The 9,735-nt window shown below is 44.3% G+C and overlaps 1 long non-coding RNA gene across 1 annotated transcript in view; it reads right to left on the bottom strand.

Moving 5' to 3' along the window:
* Positions 1-2,457: 2,457 nt before the first annotated feature.
* The window catches only part of LOC126336421 (uncharacterized), a 51,293-nt gene continuing 44,015 nt past the window's right edge, over positions 2,458-9,735 (bottom strand). Inside the window, exon 3 of the long non-coding RNA XR_007564960.1 lies at positions 2,458-2,594. This is a non-coding gene — a long non-coding RNA (uncharacterized LOC126336421). The remainder of the gene's footprint in view (positions 2,595-9,735) is intronic.

Raw genomic sequence — 9,735 nt, 5'->3', positions numbered from 1 at the left:
AATCATTACAGGTACTTTTAAGCAAATGACATTAAGAAACTTATATGACACAATGATGTTAGAATTTTGCCTGAAGTCCTGCAATCGCTGACTAAATAGTTTGTCGCAAAACACAAGGAAGCGTTCACAGAGGATTTGCTGAATTATGGTGTGATGTATAAGCGATAGATTTCAGCAGATGATGAATGCTTCTTTCCATACTCATCATACCTCCCTGTAGGTTATATTAGGAGACCATCACCTGGTAATTTGAGAAACGCGTAGCTAAGTGTAGTTATGCGTGGTTGTGTTGAAAACGCGAGAGTGAAGTTCTCTATTCCTTTCGTTAGCAATCTGGAATTACAGACGCTTGAATTAAATGAGACAATGCCAGTAATTCACGCAGACAGATTGCACATACGTATATTGATTTTCCACTCCCAACATGTAACATGTTTTGCAAAAATTATTCATGTAAACAAAGATTACGTCACGAGTTGAGAAGTTAAAGGTAGTACTAGCTCATTATAAAAAGTTGTAAACATACATGTTGCCTTACCAGTTTTGTAGGTGAAAACGATCTCTTAAATGTTATTCACTTGCATTTAAATATTGCTATGGAAACATCAAAAATGTTGTGACAGATTCATGTATAAACTTGTGTATAAGTAAAATAAGCAAAATGTATTAGACCTCGCGTGTCCGCCAATATTAAAATTACATTTATGCGTAGTGAGAAGGAACAAATTTAAGACATGTTTTTATTTCTGTATGTCAGTCACTTAAAATTTTATGCTCTTTTACCAAGACATGTAAGGAGAACTATATATGAAATGGGTGTTTACCATATGTGAGATGAAAAGAGTCTGCAAGAAAAACTGTTCACATATGATATGTTTAGTGTTCGTTGAATGAGGAATACACACTCGGGGGAAGTAGTAATCAAACTTGCGTCTGCCTACAATGACGAATACGTTCTAAGTGCCCTTTGTAGCGCCGTTGGACGCCGAACCTTACAATGAAGGAGGAATTAAAGCAAGTAACTTATGGGCTTACCTGGAATATGATGAGTTCTCGACGTGATACTGATAACCTTGGTCGAAACTTTATGGCTTCTCCGTCGCGGCATCGAACTTTTTAACCAAACACACATCAGCATGCACTTATCTACCGGAGCTACCCTATGGACGCTATAACGACCTGCAATTCGTAGTCGTCTATAAAGATATAGAAACGAGGCTGAATTGTTCTCTGTAGTTGCACTGATGGCACGCAGCGAACACCGCTTAACGTTGTGGAGGTGTGACCGCGCAAAGTATGGTTGTCAGTCACGGCTCAATAATGGAGCAAAAGGCTCTAATTCAGACATATCCTTTGTCGAGTGATGATCTCTCAGAAACTGAACTTTTAAAGTTTTATAAATTTTATGCAAGTTAATTGTAATATAAATAAAGCTGATACATACAGGGGATAAATAAGACACAAACGTGGCCGAACTACTAATAGTAGTTTAAGTAACACTTCCATATGAAATTTGATTATGTACTGTATGTATCTTTGTAAAATGTGCGCCACTGCTGTATACTGTCGTTCAGTAAGGATGGAAAGCACCGATGTACAGTAGGGGGAGGGGGGGGGGACAGTCGTGATAAATCTCATTTTGATTTAGCGATAAAGTATATGTCATTTAATAAGTATCGGAACACTGTAAGGGGCAAAGATGCAATATGAAACTGGCCGCGCCACAATGAGGTATATACGGCAAGAAAGATGAACATATATCTGTATTCTAATGTTACCTTAAGCCGATATCAAATTTTTCACTCTTCAGCTGTTGGTCTCTTTCCGTGTGTGTCAGACAAGAACACACACACACACACACACACACACACACACATATATATATATATATATATATATATATATATATATATATATATATATATATATATATATGTGTGTGTGTGTGTGTATGTGTAAAATTTTACAATATATCCTCTGGAGAAGGATGCAGTTTCTTTCATTTCTAAATTGCTCTAGCCTGAAAATTATGTCTGGATACATCGTAGCCTGCAAACCTCGGAAAAACGGTGAAATTGATTGTATTATACTGCGTTCTTTATCACGGAGCTGGATGGTGCATCCTTTTCTTCAATTAAGAAGAGGTCTGATCAAAGGGGAGTTAATACATCCACAATTTAGACTGTTAGAATGGTAATCGTAGCGAGAGACTGTGGTGGTGCCAACTTAAGACGGGTGAATTGCTCGTGGTGAAAGTATCCGCCAGCCACACACCTCGAAATTATCCATATTATTTGCACATCCTTACAGTGCAAGTACTGAAAACACTAGTATAACACTCATGCAATACAATGAATCATTTTTACTTGTATGTCATACCAGAAAATTAAAAGACGTGCCAGCGAATAAACAGTGGATTAATTTACTCAGTTAATAATAAGTGAAGGTTATTACACCTTACAGAGCAGTTGCAGATTTATTTTCGACACATGACATACATAATTGACAACGTTTATACGGTATTTGGTCCACTGTAACTCTCAAGCCGATATATCTACCGTCTGATGATGCACGGAGCCTGTGTGTAGTCACACCTGTAAAGAAAAAAACATATCGTTTAATGATTAATTCTTCTGATGTGGCAGATCTAGTTCTAGAGGTCTTTTTCCGGACTTTAATAATATATCCAAACAAGGAAGCATAGTAAATTTTCAAATCTGGTTGAAATGACTGTGAGCACTATAGGACTTAACTTCTGAGGTCATCAGTCCCCTAGACTTGGAACTACTTAAACCTGACTAACCTAAGGACATCACACACATCCATGCCCGAGGCAGGATTCGAAGCTGCGACCGCAGCAGCAGCGCGGTTCCGGACTGAAGCACCTAGAACCGGGCTTCCGGCATCGGGGATCTAGTGGTTCTAGGCGCTCAGTCCGGAACCGTGCGACTGCTACGGTCGCAGGTTCGAATCCTGCCTCGGGCATGGATGTGTGTGATGTCCTTAGGTTCGTTAGGTTTAAGTAGTTCTAAGTTCTAGGGGACTGATGACCACAGCTGTTAAGTCCCATAGTGCTCAGAGCCATTTGAACCATTTTTTTAACCGTGCGGCCACAGCGGCCGGCTTGCAAATCCGGTAGACGAGCATTGTCAGTGATACCTCCTCCCTTGATGTTATAAAAGAATTGGAGGGGCCAGTGTATGAATTTAGCGCTAGTCTCAGTATGGTATCTGTTGTGTTTTCGAATTTATCACATCTTGGTAACAAATAGTTCCATATGTTTCACTAGGAACCATTGTCTAGTGTGTAATTTTTTTTGCTACGATGTTTATATTCTTATCTTTTAATTCAGTAAAACATATAAAAAACTAAAATTCAAATTAAGCTCAAGTGGATTAGCACTTTCTTCCGTCGAATTAATGCTTTAAGCAGTCATGGCCGCGGGGTAGACACTAGGAGACATTGCAGGAAACATTCATTAGGTAACGCATTTTTAAATCTAGCGCTAAGCTCAATAAGGCGACACAAGACTCGGGGATTTTTGTCACTATTTTTCTAAAGAAGAACTAGTAGTGATGGTGTGGAAGGCTGGGAGTGATCTTGGAAAGGCCTGTTCCTCAAACTCGGTTCACTAATACGATATTGCGGTCCGCTAATGTTCATTTTGTACAGATGTTCCGTCTTTACGATCAATACCATCGCGACAGTGCTGTGAGGAGAGTTAATATGGGACCTGAGAGGGCGCTGACGACTGCCGACGAGGCACACAATTCGGTTGTGCCAGTTGAGAGTATCCACAGGTCGGGCTGTACCAGGAATGGCCTGCACCTTGAAGTGATTGGGAAGAGATGGTTGGTGAAACTTACAAGTACTACTATATCATCTGCAAAACGGATACAGTGTATTCGTTCCCCGTTATTTTTAATTCCGATTGTTACCCGAATGGGACGGAAATCTGTGGACGTGATGTACATGTACAGAAAAACAATTTCAGGAAAAAACTGGTTGATTTATTCAAGAGAAAGAGTTTCAGGAACTGAGCAAATCAATAACGGGTTAGTTCACCTCTGGCCCTTATGCAAGCAGCTATGGGGCTCGGCGTTGATTGACAGAGTTGTTGTATGTCCTCCTGACGAATATCGTGGCACATTCTGTTTAATTGGCACTTTAGATCATCGAAATTCCGAGATGGTAGGAGAGCCCTGCCCATAATGCTCCAAGCGTCACGAAGTGGGGAGAGATCCGGCGACCTTGCTGGCCGAGGTACGATTTGGCAAGTACGAAGACAAGCAGTGGAAACTGTCGCTATGTACGCGTGGGTGTTATCTTGCTGAAATGTAAGACCAGGGTGGCTTGTCTTGAAGTTCAACAAAACGGAGCGTAGAATATCCTCGACACAGAGCTGTGCTATAAGGGTGCTGCCCATAATGCTCCAAGCGTCACGAAGTGGGGAGAGATCCGGCGACCTTGCTGGCCGAGGTACGATTTGGCAAGTACGAAGACAAGCAGTGGAAACTGTCGCTATGTACGCGTGGGTGTTATCTTGCTGAAATGTAAGCCCAGGGTGGCTTGTCATGAAGGGCAACAAAACGGAGCGTAGAATATCCTCGACACGGAGCTGTGCTATAAGGGTGCTGCGTTTGACAATCAATGGGGTCCTGAATGAGAATTTCCATTCTGCAGCGGAGTGTGCGCTGATATGAAACTTCCTGGCAGATTAAAACTGTATGCTGGAGCGAGACTCGAACTCGGCACCTTTGCCTCTCGCGGGCAAGTGCTCTACCATCTGAGCTACCCAAGCACTTGCCCGCGAAAGACAAAGGTCCCGAGTTCGAGTCTCGGTCCGGCGCACAGTTTTAATCTGCCAGGACGTTTCAATGGGGTCCTGCTCTGAAAAGAAATGAGACGCCAGACCATCACTCCTGACTATAGAGCGGTATGGCATCCCATCACTCTCCAGGGCGTCTTCACTGGTCATCGGGGCTCAGATAGAAGCATGACGTATTCTGAAGACAATTTTGTTCCAGTCAATGGGATTCCCCGCCCAAGACGTGCCTGGAGTTGCGCCGGAGAACGGTGTGATACCAGCCTGTCTGCCGCCTGCCACACGGCCCGACAACCATGACTGGTGGCCAGTGTGACATTTCTTTTTACAGCAGGACCCATTTTGTTGTCATTCCCGGCACCCTTACAGCACAGCGGTATGTCAACGATATTCTATGCCCCATTTTGGTGTCCTTCATGGCAAGGCATCATGGGTTTACATTTCAGCACGATAATGACAGCCTGCACACTGCGACAGTTTCTGCCGCTTCGTGTTTATCAAATCCTATCTTGGCCAGCGAGGTCGCCGGATCTCTCCCCAAATGAGAACTCCTTGAGCATTCTGGACAGACCCTCCAATCATCTCGGTATTTTGACGATCTAATGCGCCAGTTGGACATAGTGTATACGATATCTCTCAGGAGAGCATCCAAGAACTTTATCAATCAATGCCAATCCGATTAACTGCTTGTGTAAGGGCCAGAAGCGGATCAACGGTTATCGAATTGCTCGATTTGTGAAGCTGTTTCTCTTGAATAAATCCTCCAGTTTTTCTGAAACTGTAATCATTTGGTTGTCCATACACGTACATCACATCTACCGATTTCCGTCCCATTCGGATAACTCCTTCGTGGTGCTTCGTTTTTGCTGTGAATAAATTGCTGCACAATTCTTCATTAAGCGCCAAACAGTTCTGCACATTTAGACGAGAAGGTTAGTTTCAGCTTGAAAGATTTGTACTGTTGTTCTTAATTGTTTGCACTTATTTAGAAAGAAATTCGTGAATCAGTGTTTGAAAAATAGCCACTTGAGTAAGGTGGCGAGGAACTGACAGGACGAATGAAGTTGCTCATTTGACTATGTCCCCTCAATTCTGATTTGTAGCGCACAAACACTAAAACAATATAAAATTATACAACGCACAGAGAGAATCCTAACACAATTCCTATACCTCCTGTATTTAATAAGTATCATTTGACCTTTTGCTTTGTATATTATTCGCTAATTACTCATTATGTTGGGTTTCTTATTTGCAAAAGAAACAATAAAATAGTTCCTAACCAAACACAGATATCAGCGAACGTGTCATTGAAATGATTTCTAGTTGTGTACTCGTTCTCAGATGTTTAGGTAACAACTAATTAACATCATCTGACGATTAGTTTGACTTCATTTATTCGTTACTACAACACGGCCACTACGTCACATCGGCAAGATGTCAAGAAGAACATGGAGACGTATAGATTTATCTGTTACGACACGAGGGTGCACATAATGATCGTTTGGATACATAGTTTTAATATTATGTACAACAGTGAACTTTAAGTATACAGTGCTGGGTGTGAAGGACTTTTATTTAACATAGTTGCCATTTTATGTTAGCAATATTTGTTTATGTAGGGAGTCTAATTTTTCGCCGCTCGGGGTAGCCGGTCGGTCTTGGGTGTGTTGTCACGGTCTGTGCGGCTCCCTCTGTCGGAGGTTCGAGTCCTCCCTCGGACATGGGTGTGTGTGGTCCTTAGAATAAGTTAGATTAATTAGTGTGTAAGCTTCGGGACCGATGACCTCAGCAGTTTGGTCCTATAAGGTCTTACCACAAATTTACAATTTCTAATTTTTCCAGATACGTTAGCAAACAGCCCTCTAACAGAAATAAAATTCGTCTGACAAAATTTCTCATGTAAAAGTTACATGCGATTAAATAAAGAAGTGTGTGAATTTCTCCGTCACGATCCGTTACTGCGCCGAGCTTCAGAGAACTGTTCCGTGTGCCGTCCGCACGGAGTTACATTATCTCATCAAAAGTATCTATGCGTCTGTTGGTGGACATTAATATGGGATGTATCCACAGTTCGCCTTTATGATAGCTTGAACTCTGCTAGAGGTACTTTCAGTGAGGTGTCCGAATGTTGTAGAGCAACGGTAGCCCACTCTTCCTCAAGGGCCGAAGGCAGAAAAGATAGTGATGCAATACTCTGTGGTCTGGATCGAAGTTGACGTTGTAACTCATCCTAGAGATTTCGGTGGGGACGATGGGTAGGTCAGGCCATTCCAAGGATGTTACTGTCCACAAAACATTGCCTCACAGTTGATGCTTTGTGACAGGGTTCCTTCTCATACTGGTACAAATAATAATCGTCTTCGAAATGTTCCTAAGTGTGCAGTGCAGTATGCTGTAAAATGTGTTCATATCGCGCCAAATCTAGCGTTTTCTTAAGCGCAGTAATCGGATCTCACCCTAATTACGAAACCCTTACACCGTTAAACCACCGCTTCCGTACTCCACTGTTGGCCCTACACATGGTAGCAGGTAACGTTCACCTGTCATTCGCCAAACTCTTACATCCGATTGCCACACGATATAGAGTGATTCATCACTCCAAATCACTCGCTTCCTATCACACACTGTACAACGTCGACACTCTTTACAGCTCGTCATGCGTTGCTCAACAGTGGCTACAGAAACCTGTAGCTTATGAGCTACTGCTCGGTCATTGTACGCCATTCTTTTCAGCTCCCGACACACAATAATTGTGCTAGCTGGACTGCTGGTGGCACCTTAAAAATCTTGAGTGATTCCTTCAGCTGATCTGATGCGATTTCTTACAACCGTCCTCCGCAACGTTCGACAGTCCCTGTTCGTCAGTACATGACGTCTGCTGGTCTCGGTTGAGCTGTGGTTGTTCGTTCGCGTTTCCACTTCACAATCGCATCACAAACAGGCAGCTTGGGCAGCCTTAGAAGGCTTCAAATGTCCCTGATGAATCTGCAACTCACTCTCAGACAGTGTGCCGTGGCGGTGAGGGACACGTGCAACCAGGCTGAGCCCTATGACACTGGTCCACGTCAGAAGTCACTCAGCTCTCCTGACCGATCTATTCTGCTGTTACTCTCTCTCTCTCTCTCACCTTTTACTTTCCCCTCCTTGGAGAAGTGTATAGAGGGGTTTGTAGCCTGCTGGCTTTTACTCCACAATGTGTGTTGTGAGTGTGTGATTGTCTCTGACTGTTTTGGCTGTCGGTGTGTTGTGTTGGAGTTCTGGTGGTGTCTAGTACTTGCCTGAGGTTGGCGAGACGTTGGGTATTTTAAGGATTAAGGATTGGTGTTAGGATTTGGAGATTTTTGGGATTTTCGACTTAGTCTTCCAATATCGTCATGTGGTGTTTGTGCTTATCGCGGGTCATGTCATACCGACCTAAGGAGTGGATGAGGTTATTTCCAGATCTGGAAGAGCTCTCGTAGAAAGCCCTTGCCCGATCCTGGAATCTTTCTTTGAGGAGTGGGATTTCGGCAGGTCGTCTGTGGGGAGTCCTATGGGTAGGTGCAGTGCCCTCCTGCAGGTGCGGTTCTGCAGCCTCTGGAGGCTGTCCAGGTGCTGCTTTGCCACGTATCCCCAGACAGGGCACACATACTCCGTTACTGACCATATGAGGGCCTGATAGACGTTTAGTCCTACAGAGCAAGGAAGGGAGCTGGTTGTATTGAGGACTGGGTATAGGATGGACATTCTGGCGCAGACCTTCCTGTGGATCTCGTCTATATGGGGTTTCCACGTTAGTTTCGAGTCCAGATAATTGGCGAGTCCAAATACTTGGCGGATCTGTGCCAGGGGAGTCGGGATCCATGTAGGTGCACGTGAAGGGTGGAGCGTTGGGAGCATTGAGGTGGTCCACGTCTCCCGAGTCTCTGGGTGATCAGCATAGCCTATGTCTTTTCAGGATTGATGGTGATGCGCTACCGACGGGCCCAGGTTTCTGTGTTATCTAAAATCCTTTGTAGCCTACGAATGACGAGGTCCTTATTCGCATTACGAGTGTAAAAGAGGGTGTCCTCAGTGTACTGTGCGGTGTGCACCAGGGGGGCCGTTGGAGTGTCCGCAGTGTACAGACTGTACAAAATGGGCCCCAGGACCTATCCCTGTACCACCCCAGCACGAATTCACCTTTTGGTGGAGGTGGCTGTTTCTACCTTGACATAAAAGGTTCTATTCGTGAGAACCCTTGTGTCTATAACTTGTATAGTAGCCCTTTAATCCACACTGAGTCGAAGGCTTTGGCTACATCAAATAGCACTATACCGCAGTAGCCTCTGTGGTTGAAGCCCTTTGTGGCTGCTTCCACTAGTCTCATGATTTGTTGTGGGGCGTAGTGCTTTTGTCAGAATCCGAATTGCAAATCTGGCAAAAGACGCTCGTTGGCGATGTGGTCTCGTATGGGAGTAGACAGGAGGCGCTCATAGATCTTGCTGAGAGTTGGCAAGAGGCTAATCGGCCTGTAGTGCTGCGGCAATAAAGGGTCTTTCCCTGGTTTGTGTATCGCGACCACTTCCACGTGTTTCTAGTATGCTGGGACTCGTTGAAGACGTTCGCGAGGTGTTCGATAGCCGAGGGCGGGAGGTTTTTAACTAGGTGGTTGGTAACACTGTCGTGTCCTGGCACCTTTTTTGTAGGGAGGAACCTAATTACTTTTGCCACGTCTTCAGGGGTGAAAAGTGGGGGTTCGTCCTCTGGTTCCTCCTGAGCGTTGAGGAAGACAGCCAGCTGACGACGGACTACCTCTTCATGTTCGTCATCCTGGGGTTCTGTCGCTTGAAACTGCTTCTCGAAGATATCGGTGAGGGCGTTGGCCTTTTCAGCATGGCTGTTGCTCAGACCCCTCTCACCGTGCAGTGGCGTCAGCCTAGGGCGACTCT

This window comes from Schistocerca gregaria, chromosome 2, assembly GCF_023897955.1.
Source record: "Schistocerca gregaria isolate iqSchGreg1 chromosome 2, iqSchGreg1.2, whole genome shotgun sequence".
Classification (NCBI taxonomy): Eukaryota; Metazoa; Arthropoda; class Insecta; order Orthoptera; family Acrididae; genus Schistocerca; species Schistocerca gregaria.
Note: the sequence above shows the minus strand (reverse complement) of the source record. Positions and strands in the feature narration are given on the sequence as shown.